Consider the following 12636-nt stretch of genomic DNA (forward strand, 5'->3'; position numbering starts at 1 on the left):
GTGCTTACATGGGAGGGACAAAAATAAATAAATACGGTAAATGAATAAATATAAAATAGGAGCATTGATAATAAAGTAACCATAGTATGCATTTAACAGGTGATAACTAGAAAGCCAAAATCTGTGAAAATCTTCAACTGACACATGGTTATGTGGACCATACATTTTACCTGTTAATTCATATGGACTGCATGAAGTTTGGATTTAATTGAAATTGGTGAGGTCTAACCGCACGACTCACTTTGGTTTACCTAATTTGTCTGCAAAACTTTCATCATAAACAGGATGAACAAGCAAAACCAATATTTGACATATTTATTTACATTTTAATGTCAACAAAAGAAAGCCCTGCAAGTCTTAATTTATTAACCAGGGTTAAGAGGTAAACACTGCCTTTGTAAATCTAGCTTAAGAAAGGAATAACTGGTATGGTGAGTAATAACTATTGCTCTTTCCACCTTATAGACAAGATATTTACATAAACCAGTTTACAGTTAATACTACCTAACAGATAATTCTAAACTTGCATGATTTCGTCTTTGTTTACAGCTTAAATCATGGAATAATAGCTCAGACAAGGAACAAAATTGTCATTGGTGCTAAAAATTTAAGCAAGACAAATGCACCAGGCAGACCTACTCTTTTTCTTTTCTGGAACAAACTGCTGCTTTCTTTTTCCCAAAATCTGACAACTCTTATACCATCAACACATTTCCATAAAGAATCCCTTGAAAAAAATTGAGTATTTGTATTTGAATTTAGGCTCAGGAGTGAAACTTTTTATCTTATTAATGGAGCTGTGAGAACTAGAGTAAATTATGAAATGTTGTGCAAGTGACAAGATGAACAGTATGATTCTAGGCCCTACAAAATACTAAACAAGAATTTAATTATTTTTTATTCTACATTTCACAATTCACTTAGTTTTACCTTACTTTTACAATTTATGTCTTATAGGTAGAGAACTTCTAGAAATACATGAAAAATTATGAGCTCATAAAGTAATTCTTTCATACTGTGTTTCAAATCATTTTAAACCCTATGTGAATGAGAAAAAAAAAAAATAGAAGGTATCTTAATACCTGAACCAGACATCTGAAATGTTAATGGTCATTTTACCAAGATTACGTACTTGTAAAACCTGGATAGAATCTTTTGGACTCACCTATAGATGCTAAACTATCAAAATGTGTATCTCCCATACACAAACTATATATAAAGCTGCATTAACCTATGAACTGGACACTTTCTTCAGCTGATAAGATTTTTATAACTGTCTTGACTCCAAATAACATATCATTATGAATGGTCATAATATACCGAACTGAATGATGCAGGAATTCAAAACTGGCAGTCGGAACACTGTCACCCAGAAACCTAAACATGAATATAAATGATCTAGTGACCTATTCACAATATAATATATATATACAATTAGTAAAGAATGTTACAGTGCCTAAAATTATAGTGAGATAGTACTTCTAGAAATTAAATAATTTTGTTGTATTGCCACACTATAAAAGAATGGCTTTTCAGTGATTTAGTGCAGATGAAAAAGAACTTGCTATGCACAGTAAATAACGATATCTACAGACAAAAAATACAATCTATGAGGAAACATCAACAATGTATTTTTACTGCAGTAGAGTACTATCTTAAAACAAAGTGTACTTAAATACCTATAGTTATAGAATCTGTACCTTATTCTACATAATATAATTTACCATGTTTCTATTGTAATAAATGAACAAAACCAATCCTACATACTAATTTATACCAGGTACAGGCTGACTTTAAAATAATCCTAAGTAAACTATATCAGAGGACAAAATAGCATTTCTCACTACATGATAAATACATTGGCCAAACTTACCTTAAAGGTATAAATCTGAAGGAAAGCCTTCTATATACCCGCAATGACTTGAGACACAGCCAACCAAATGAAAACAGTCCACTAACTGCAAGGTTTTGTGAACACTAGTACAAGAAAACTGAAGTAGTAGTACTGTAAACCAATACACTGACTTAATGAACAGAACTATGGTGAATTTCAAAATTCTTCATAATTAACTTCAAGGGGTATTTGCAAATCTTATTTAATAAAAAATGATTCCCTTTCATCAACCTTAGCTTGCAAGTTATAAAGCTAATACTAACAATACAGGGGCCTTTTACTTCTATCTTGTTACAACAGCATTATGTGAAGACATCAAAATAAAATAACATCAGAGATTTAACAAACAAAAAAATTAACTCCTGACATATAATATATATAAAAATATATGTAAATAACAGTTACTGGACAATCACATTAGAAGCTGGACGGAGTGAAAATTTTACATTAAGATCAGTCTCTCTTCCCCCTAGGGCAGTGTCAGTGACAACTACTACAGTACTGTTTTTTTTACACAGAATTTACAAATTGAACTTTTTTCTTAAATGATGACACAAGATAAATCTGAAACATTGTAGCAAAAATATTCTTTAGTAAGAAGTACTACCACTCACAAATCAGAAAATGGGCAACGATGAAATTAAAGCTAAAAATGATGTACATCTTGTCCATAATCAAGAACCTGAGTCTCCAGGGTTAAGATGTATTGGCATAATATTGTGCTAATCCTCTGCTGACCAGCTCCTCTGCTACATCAATATCCTGAAATGGCAAAATAAACTTATGTCAACATTCTAAATATATACAATTAATCAATTATACTAATGACTATTCTGCAGAAATTACAGCTGACAAAGGGTACTTACAGATGGTTAAAATGACCTTACAATATATTTCCACTTCCTAAAATATGGCAACATGATTTAACAAAAAAACTTCATAAGTTTATATAATCATGGTAGATTCTATGCCTTGGCATATCAAGCTTACACATAAATAATTTGGTATTCTTGGCAATAATAATAATAACAACAACAATAATGGTGCCATGGCAGAGTGGTTTAGGTCATCAATGGACTGGTTCAACAACATTGGTGCTGGTCAGTCATTGGATGGGTAACCTCTCTCTTCGGCATTGATTCCCTGGGAAAGGATCTTATCTTAACCACAATTTCCTCAGTCTCCTCAGCTGTAAATGAGTACCTATCCCTGATGGGGTAGGGTCCAGCTATGGGTTAAATAGCAAAACTCAGCAATGGTGAAAAGAAATGAAAGATTAAACAACAATAATATAAATGGAAAATCTGGCAACAGAGAAGGTTTGTCCGGCAGCTACGTATACAGCCCAATTGAAGGGGAAGACGGTCAGGTACTTGGAGGTCATCATCCAGCAACTGACCACCACAACGACATTAACCAGCAACCAGAGACTGGGGCTACAGAGGCAAACCAGAAGAAGAAATGGATAAGAGAAGAAAATAAGGAAATAAGGAGATGCTACATCAGAAGCAACCCGACGGAAAGAGGATACAATACACAAAAAGATTGTCAAAATCTGGGGACATGATCCAACAGGTATCCATAATAGGAGGTCTCTCTTGAATGAAGTTTCTGTGATGAAAATACACAATACACAAGGATCAAGAAAACCCTCATAAACTTGGGACCACTTCTGTTGTTGGAAGAAGTTTACCTGTCGTTAATCCAGTATGTTAGTGAGATAGATTCAGCAAAGTAAAACTGAAGATTTAGAAATTCTAAAGTATCTTGAGCACTCTGTTGGTTTTTATTCATTGTACAATCCTTATTCATATAAATACATAAAAATTAAAAGAATATAGGGGCATTATAGACACTGATCCCAAAAGCTGACTGTCTTGGTTATTGAAAGCCCAAAGATATAACTAATGCTACTAATAAATCAAAAGTTTCATATCTCTAAATTTGCTAATAGTTCTCACTCTGACATAAGGAGGTCACACTTGTATTTAACAAGATCAAGCAGACAAGTAATACTGAAAGTCAATGAAAGAAATAACGATCAAAATGAAGACAAAGATGCCTTGAACATGTCTGTTGTACCAACCCAAGGAAAATAATGCCTGTTTGCTGGGCTCCTGTGGGTACCAGAAGAGGTGGAGGACCCAGGCCTACTTGAATGAGAATTTCAATGGTAAGCTAGAGATGAGTGAAACTGTGTGGATCAGACGAATTGGAGAATTTCGAAGAGGACCTTTGCACTGCATAAGGTGTAAGAAAAGAAAAATTCTAAAAAATTCTCCCTACCTTCCACGATAAGTTGAAAGGGACTATTTGCAACCCATTGTAGGACCTCTTTTACAAGAGAATCGTAAATTTTACCAAGTTAAACAGGTTTTTTCTTATAATTTTATATTATTTTGTAAAATCATAATTACAGCTCACACATCATAATATATAAGAACTAAATCAGTAACAAATTCTGAGTACGCATAATTGTTGTAAAATATTTACATAAATTTACGAAGATCGAAGAAGCAGTCATTTTTTTTAATTAAAAATGTTTTTTCTAAAATTTCTTTGCAAAATCATCACTGCTTCTCTAGTGGAGATACCAGAAAACACTACTTCCTTGACATAACGACCAAGAGACAATGTCAGCCTTGCCTTTTGAACCTTCTGAAAAAATGTTGAAATTTACTGTGCTAACACAGTGGGTTAATGTGTATTTAAGAAGACTCGTTGTTTGACTAAGCCCAGGTACAAGATAAGAGAATTCTGGGAAATGACTGATAAACCATACACTGCAGCATTCATCATTGTATTAGAAAACTTTTCCAGAGATATTTTGGTGAAATAAACAAAATTTTTGGTCCTTATTTGCTACGTAACAATTTTTGTCTTCGGTGACTTTCGAAATGTGTTTGTACTCGTGTTTGAAATATGGGTCTTAGGATTAAACTCAAATAAGTAACTACGCTTTTCGTTACTTCGGTTTCAAATCATTAGTTAATTTTACACGTGTTGTGTTGTTCTTTTTGCTGTGGCTTATACTTTTCGTAAAACGTGGTGTTTTTCCTTCCCGGGTGGCTCTACGGTTTTGTTCTGTTATAAAAATAAGTTTGTATTAAAGTTAATTTGCCTTTTAAACCAAACTGGGTTTGCTTCTCGTTTACCAAACCTGGTCCTGAAAAAATTTCTCCAAAAAATAATACATGAACTGAACATTCTTAGCCCTTTATAAGGTACTACTCACCGTTGGACCATTGGTGTCAATAACCTGGACACATGGAATAGTTTTGTCCTCCAGTTGTCTATATCCAAGAACCTTTACCATTACTATTTTCCACTGCGCTGCATATGTTAATTCTTCAAATCATCAGCTGCTTCATCTCCCTTTACACTCCTGAAGAGCAATAAACAAACACACATGATTGAGTCCATTCAGTTTTAAGTAAAATTCATAATATTTTTTCCCAACTTTTAAGTAATTCAAATTCCCTCCTTTTAGTAAATGTCAGATGAAATGAAAAAACAGTGGAATCTTTACAGCATTCATTAACCCTTAAAACGCCGAATGGACGTATTAAACGTCGAGTCAAAATCTCCCTCCGATTTCCGATTGGACGTACCATACGTCGGGTTTTTTCAAAAATTTTTTTTTTTTAAATTCGCGAAAAAATACTTATAGGCCTACCAGCCTAAAACTTTTGAATCACGCGCCTTGGGGATGCTGGGAGTTCACAGATCAAGGCGTTGTTTTTTGTTTACAATCGTTACGCATGCGCGCAAGCGCGAATTTCTTTCTTATCGCACTAAAAAGTATCAGTGACACATCTCAAAAATTATTTCGTCACTTTGACATAATTTTTGCACGTTTTAAATTATCCGTTACATGAAGTATTATATATGAAAATGTGTGCAATTTCCATTTGGAGAAACAACAAAAAAAAATACTCATGATTGTAACTTTTATCAGTTTTGAAATATTTTCCATATAAATAACGATAAGTGCCAAAATTTCAACCTCGGGTCAACTTTGACTACCGAAATGATCGAAAAACGCAATTGTAAGCTAAAACGCTTATATTGTAGTAATATTCAACTATTTACCTTAATTTTGCAACAAATTGGAAGCCTCTAGCACAATATTTCGATTTATGGTGAATTTATGAAAAAACTTTTTCCTTAAGTCCGCACCGTAACTCTTCCGAAAAAAATCATACATGCAATTGTGGTAACGTTTGCACCATTTTAAAATTAGCCGTTATATAAAGTTTTATATATGGAAATGTGCGAAATTTTATGTACAATACAACTAAAAACAACCCATGGTTGTAGCTTTTATCAGTTTTAAAATATTTTTATATAAAAAATGATGTGACAAATTTTCAACCTTCGGTCAATTTTGACTCTACCGAAATAGTCGAAAAACGCAATTGTAAGCTAAATCTCTTATATTTAAGTAATATTCAATCATTTACCTTCATTCTGTAACAAATTGGAAGTCTCTAGCACAATATTTCGATTTATGGTGAATTTATGAAAAAAATAACATTTTCCTTACGTCCCCGCGGTAACTCTCCGAAAAAATCATACGTTGCGATTGTGGTAATGTTTGCACCATTTTAAATTAGCTGTTACATAAAGTTTTACATATGAAAATGTGCGCAATTTCATGTAGAATACAACGAAAAATAATTGAAGATTGTAGCTTTTCTCATTTTCGAAATATTTGCATATAAATCACGATAAATAGAAAAAAAACCACGTTTGGTCAACTTTGACTCTGCCGAAATGGTCGAAAAACGCAATTGTAAGCTAAAACTCTTATATTTTAGTAATATTCAATCATTTACCTTCATTTTGCAACAAATTGGAAGTCTCTAGCACAATATTTCGAATTCTCGGAAAATTTGCTCCGTTTCATATTAGGCATTTCATAGAGTTTTATACATGAAAATGTGCGCAATTTCATGTAAAATAAAAGGAAAAATATTTGAAGGTTGTAGCTTTTCTCATTTTCAAAATATTTGCATATAAATCACGATAAATAGAAAAAATGACAATTTGTCCAAAATTGCATTTTTCCTAACTATACAAACCTGAGGTCCTTTTACAATACGAAGGTACTAGCGGCAGCTGGATAGGTCGTAAGCTTTCGAACAAGGGGTTCGGTAGTTAACTGCTTGTCCGACAGGCGCGCGCGCGCGCGACTGGGAGGTAAACAAATCACTTTTGCTTTTGGCCCAAGCAAAAACTGCAGAGTGAGGGGTGGCATGAGGTGGGGCTATGTGTAAAAGGACCTCAGGTTTGTATAGTTAGGAAAAATGACAATTTGTCGAAAATTGCATTTTTCCTAACTATACAAACCTGAGGTCCTTTAACAATAGGAAGGAAGGTAACTAGCGGCAGCTGGGACGGTCGTAAGAAGCTTCGAACAAGGGGAGAACGGTAGTTAACTGCTTGTCCGATCGTGCGCCCCCGAGAGGTGAAGAATCACTTTTGCTTTAGGCCATGCAAAAAGTTGCAGAGTGAGGGGTGGCATGAGGTGGGACTATATGTAAAGGGACCTCAGGTTTGTTATAGTTAGGAAAAATGCAATTTCGACAAATTGTCATTTGTTCCGATAGTAATACAAACCCTCGGTCCTTTAACAATAGGAAGACTCACTTCTGGTGGGAGGAATCTGAGTCTTTTTTGGTGAACAGACTGGTGTTCGTCCAACCCTGGAGTGCCTCCCTGGTCGTAGAGCAAGGGAGGGATCCAAACCTCTGTCCGATTGATCGTGTGCACCGCAGGATCAATGGTCAGACCTCTGGGCCAAGTACTAAGAGAGAGGCAAGCGTATCTCTTCGTACCAGCAAGCAAGAACTTGTTCCTGTTTGCAAGAGACAATCATAAAATGATGGGTTTGTCTCAATTTGGCATCCACTTCCTCCCCCTTGTTGGAGGAAGTGGTGGATATTTACTCCTATCCCTACTGAAAGGGATAGGATGGTGCTCTATTGAGTAGCTCACCTGCATCTCGTCCTTACCCAGCAGGGTGACGACCGTGTCCCTCTACCCAAACAAAGGTAGAGGGAAGAAAAGATGGGAAGAGGAGCGTCACTCTCTTCATTCCTCATCCATTCTTACGGTCACACCAGGACTCGATGCTGTTCAGCCTGCGAGGGTCTGGGTTAACTAACACACGTGTTGAGGCAACCACCACGGTTTCCCAAGGAAAAAGATCCAAGGAACTGTGGGCAATATCCTGAAGGTAGGAGGAGGTGCATGCGGTCCGGTTGGACCAGGCGCCTGCCTTCATTACCTGCGCCACGGAGAAGTTCTTGCGGAACGCGAGAGAATGATGAAAGAGGCGTCCGTACCTCATCCTGGGTGTCGAGTTTCTTCAGACAGCTCCGTCGCACCTTCACAGGACAAAGCAGCATAGCCTTCGTATCGGAGGCGGTGGACGTCCATTAGGGAGGGTATTGTGAAGGACTCGAACCAATCGTTCAGTTACCGAAGGGTTTCCGAGTCTTCGCTACGAAGATCGGTACGAAATCGAGCGTCAAAAATCCCCATCCCTTTGTGCTTGACTTCTCAAGAGAAGTCATGCAGTTACCTAAGACGAAAAGAAGGGAATAGTCGTTATGACCTATCCTCTTCTCGACTTTGGTTAGTACAGTACTCATACTGACAAGCTATTAAGACGAAGTAATGATTGCTCTGGAACAACCGAACTAAGTCCACAGCATAGTTCGTAACTGACTCGGGCGCTCTGACAGCTGCCGACTGACTGGTTCGGAATCAGTAGAGGCAAGTTGTCCAAGCATCCGGGTAAGTCACGTGACCTTCGCCCTTTAAGAGTTATGCTGAGAGACCAAACAAATAAAAAATATTTGTTAGTCACCGATGCCGGACGGCGCGGCGATGATTCTCTTAATGCATAAACTCAAAAGGCGAAAGTCAATTGCCTTCAAAAGACCGACGGTCCCTGATGGCAAGAAAAATCTCATAGACGTTGAATCTCAGCTTAAGGAGAAACAACACTATGTGCCGTTGAAGACGAAAGGTAGGCAATGAATGCAACCTACGTCTTCCAACTGAATCGAGAGAAGGAATCCTCAAGATTCTAAACCTGTGCTTACAAATGACTGAAACGCTAACCGCCATTTCATTGCTGTCCGTTGTGCAATGAAAGCGGGGCGTTCTTCAGTAATGAAACACAGGGGAGGGCCCGCTTGAAGAACTGCTTCTCATGGGGCTGAACGTTTGGAAGTAGAGCTGGGCAGGTGTGGGAGTAGGCGATGTCTTTCAATACATCTGCTAATCCGGGGTGAACAATGAACAATTGTACACCTCCGAGAAACAAGATATTTTGAGGACAAACTCAGATTCCGCAAAAATCATTCGCATTTATCGGGATACGATGCAGCAAGAGACTATTACAGAATTCTTTTACCGTGCGGTAAACAGAAAGATGAGAGTCGAATAGATATCTCTGTTTAAAATTCTCGCAATACCGAAGACGATGAATACTAGCGTCTCTCAGCAGTAGATGGTCATTCATGTATGCGAGAATCCCCACGTTAATCAGAGACTTAAGTCCGTGATTGTTGGGCAGAGATACGGTTGTTATTCAATCAAAGCAGGTGAGAAAACAAAAGGACATAAACAACCGTCTATATCAAAGCGGCAGCTGCTACTGAAATGCCTCGGGAGCAATTCAATACGCAGTAGCTGTCGCTGACTCGTCATCCTGAGTTGCCAAGTAATCCCTTTCCACCGAAGGAATGCGTCGGCTAGAACCAACGAGCATAAAAAGATATGCCTCGAGCAATTATATTTTAAGCGAAACGAATTTCGGTAAAATATAAAAGCTTAAATGGTGTTGTTGTGACAACACCATAAGTATATAAAATTGAAACTGGAAACTCCTGGGAGGTTGCAAGGCAACCCGGGTTGCAGTTCAATTAGAATACTTTTTCGTCTAAGTCGCAATCCAGTAGAATAACCAGGATATGCGCCTACCCCTCGGACCATTCAACTGCTTAGCAGAATCATGTCGCGAGGTTAATATACGTAGTATATTTGTAGGATTCTGAACAACGATCTCCATCCTAAATTCTTTCCTTCAAGAAAACAAATAAGGATTGGAGATCGACCACCTTCGTTCTCTATTAAAGAGAGTGAAGGAGAAGTCTTCCTCGAAGGAAAGCTTCAATGGTGAACAGAATACTAAGACGATAGTTCCAGCCAAACTGGATATTCCCGTCCGTGCTTCTTCTCTATTCCAGGTTGGTCGCCTATGTGAGATAGTCTTCTTTCAGCAGCAGTCTTCTTCCTAATGCTAGAAATTCCAGGAATTCGAGCATAGGCGAGGTTCCCGATTATCGTACATATCGGGGATTCTCGTCTCGCTCACTTTGGACCGTGGTCTGCGCCTAAGTGTTTGAGATCGTAAGAAACTCTAACACTCTGAATGCGCTAGAAATTCCGTAGAATTCTAAGCAGTCTGCGAAACCCCCACCGAATTCGTCAAACGATATCGGCTGGTGGTCCCTCGTCTCGATTCCCGTAGAAATCGAGAATGGGGCAGGATCCCTCCTCAACGACCGGGGCTTACGTCAGGTAGGAACCGAAGGTCCCCCCCCCTGGTAGCGCAGTCCCAACGTGGGATCCTACAGAGAAATCTCTGTAGGATCCTTCCCCTTTCCCTCGTAGCCGTAAGGAGAGAGGGAATGGGGGAGGAATGGATAACTCGCTCGCCTTCCCAGTGGAACTAGCAGTTGGAGAAGAGTTGGAGCAGCCATCGCCTTGCGGCGATGGCCTCTCAGAGTCTGGGAAAACGTATCGTCAGGAGAAAACGTTTTCCCCGAGGAGGGTTACGAACTCTCACTGTAGGTAAGGGTCGCCGCCACTGTGAACGTCGTCTTGGGTGGGGCTGATCGACACCTGACAGGAGAGAGCCGATACCGTCCTCCGACTCATTCCAGTCCTCGCGAGGTCGAAAACCTCTCAGGAGGACGAAGGAGTATTTAAATACGGTGTCCGAAGACACGTAGAAACGCCGCTGTCGCAGTAGAGGAGGTGGAAGTAGCTTGATCGACCGGCCAGAACTGAGAGAGCCTTCTTGTCCGGAGACGAGAGACTCTGGTTCAAGACAGAATCGGCAAGCTCCGATCGCGGCATACCCACCGTCGTTTGGGTTTCCCTCTCGGGCCCCAAAACGACTCGAGCAGAGACATGGGCTCTGCTGGTGGGAGCGGCGATCCTTCCCCCCGGTCGTTGTGCTGACGAATCAGTCCAATAACCTGGGTAAAGTTACTCTGAATCTCGGAAGTTACAGCGTCTTGAGGAGTAGGACCGTCCAGTCCCTCCAACAAGAGCAGCTCCCAGGACCCTCCTCCTTCAGAAGAAGGACCAGCAACAGATCCCTGACGGTTTGCTCCAATCACTTGCGCGTACGTCCTGGTTGGTCCTAAGACCAACCTGGCACGTGCGGCGTCGTGACGGGATCGTGAGCGGCGCATCTCTCACGATCACTCCTAATATACCTCGCTCTTCTCCGGCGTATGCCGAGGAAGTTGAAGTATCGGAGAGACAGAACTGACGCTACCCATCTCCCCCTGACGGCGTCGCCTCCAATCACTTGCGCGTACGTCCTGGTTGGTCCTAAGACCATACGTTGGCACGTGCGGCGTCGTGACGGGATCGTGAGCGGCGCACCTTCTCACGATCACTCTAGCTACCTCGCTCTTCCCGGTGTAGCCCGAGGAAGTTGAAGGTAGTGGAGAGACAGACCTGACGCTCCCCCCCCAGCTCGCTGGCAGGACCAGCGTACGTGGGGGGCTGCAGCCGATCACCAAACCCGCGGTGGGGATCGATCTGCAGGCCTGGCCGTGCCGCTCACCTGTGGCGAGCGGCTCGACTGAGCACGTCGACCCCGGTCCCGTGCGTCAGACGAGCTGCTGCTGGTCACCGTATTCGCCCGGTCCCTGTGGGAGCGGCGGTCAGGTGACCTGCAGAGCTCGCTTTTGCCGTGAGGACCGGTGAGCGTCCTCGCGGCACGTCAAACCGCTGGTACCGTCGGGTCGAGGGGACCTGGGGGACCTCTTCCCAAGCCTTAAACCGTGGCCGGTCAGAGACCGTCACGTCCACCCGAGGTACCGGGCTGGTCGCTGCGAGAGCGGCCGCTGGCCTGGGCGAGAGTCACCTGAGCGGCTCTCGACAGTCTTCTGCTCCGTGCCTCGGTCATGACGCTGAGCGAACTCAGGCGTCTTAACTTTGGCTGCACGGTCACCCGAAGGAGATCGTACACTTCGGAACTTCTCGCGGCCACGAGAACCGAGCCCGTACCTGGCTTATTAGCAGCAGAGCTGCCAAGACCAGGCGAGGGTGTACCAGCGGTAGCCAGCACACCCTTGGTCCCCGTCTTCTTCTTCTTCTCAGAAGGGGAGACGGGCCCCGTTCCCGATTAGGAACGGAGGACCAGCAGAAGAACCCCCCCGTCACACCGGAATGTGACGAGCCCTTCGAAGTTCCCGAAGGAGTCTTCTTAGGGGGAATAAACAAAACCCGTTACCAGCTGGTCGCTGCGAGAGCGGCCGCTGGCCTGGCGAGAGTCACCTGAGCGGTTCTCGCCAAGCCTTCTGCTCCGTGCCGTGGTCTTGGCGCCGAGCGAACTCTGGCGCCGAAACTTTGGCTGCACGGTCTCCCGAGGGAGAGCGTACACTCGGGATCTCCCTGCGAACGAGAGACCGAGCCGGAACCTG

The 12636-nt window shown here is 41.4% G+C and overlaps 1 pseudogene; it reads right to left on the reverse strand.

Moving 5' to 3' along the window:
• Positions 1–1513: 1513 nt before the first annotated feature.
• LOC135205762 (tudor and KH domain-containing protein homolog) overlaps positions 1514–12636 on the reverse strand; it is a 44216-nt pseudogene continuing 33093 nt past the window's right edge.

Source organism: Macrobrachium nipponense, chromosome 24 (genome assembly GCF_015104395.2).
Source record: "Macrobrachium nipponense isolate FS-2020 chromosome 24, ASM1510439v2, whole genome shotgun sequence".
Lineage (NCBI taxonomy): Eukaryota > Metazoa > Arthropoda > Malacostraca > Decapoda > Palaemonidae > Macrobrachium > Macrobrachium nipponense.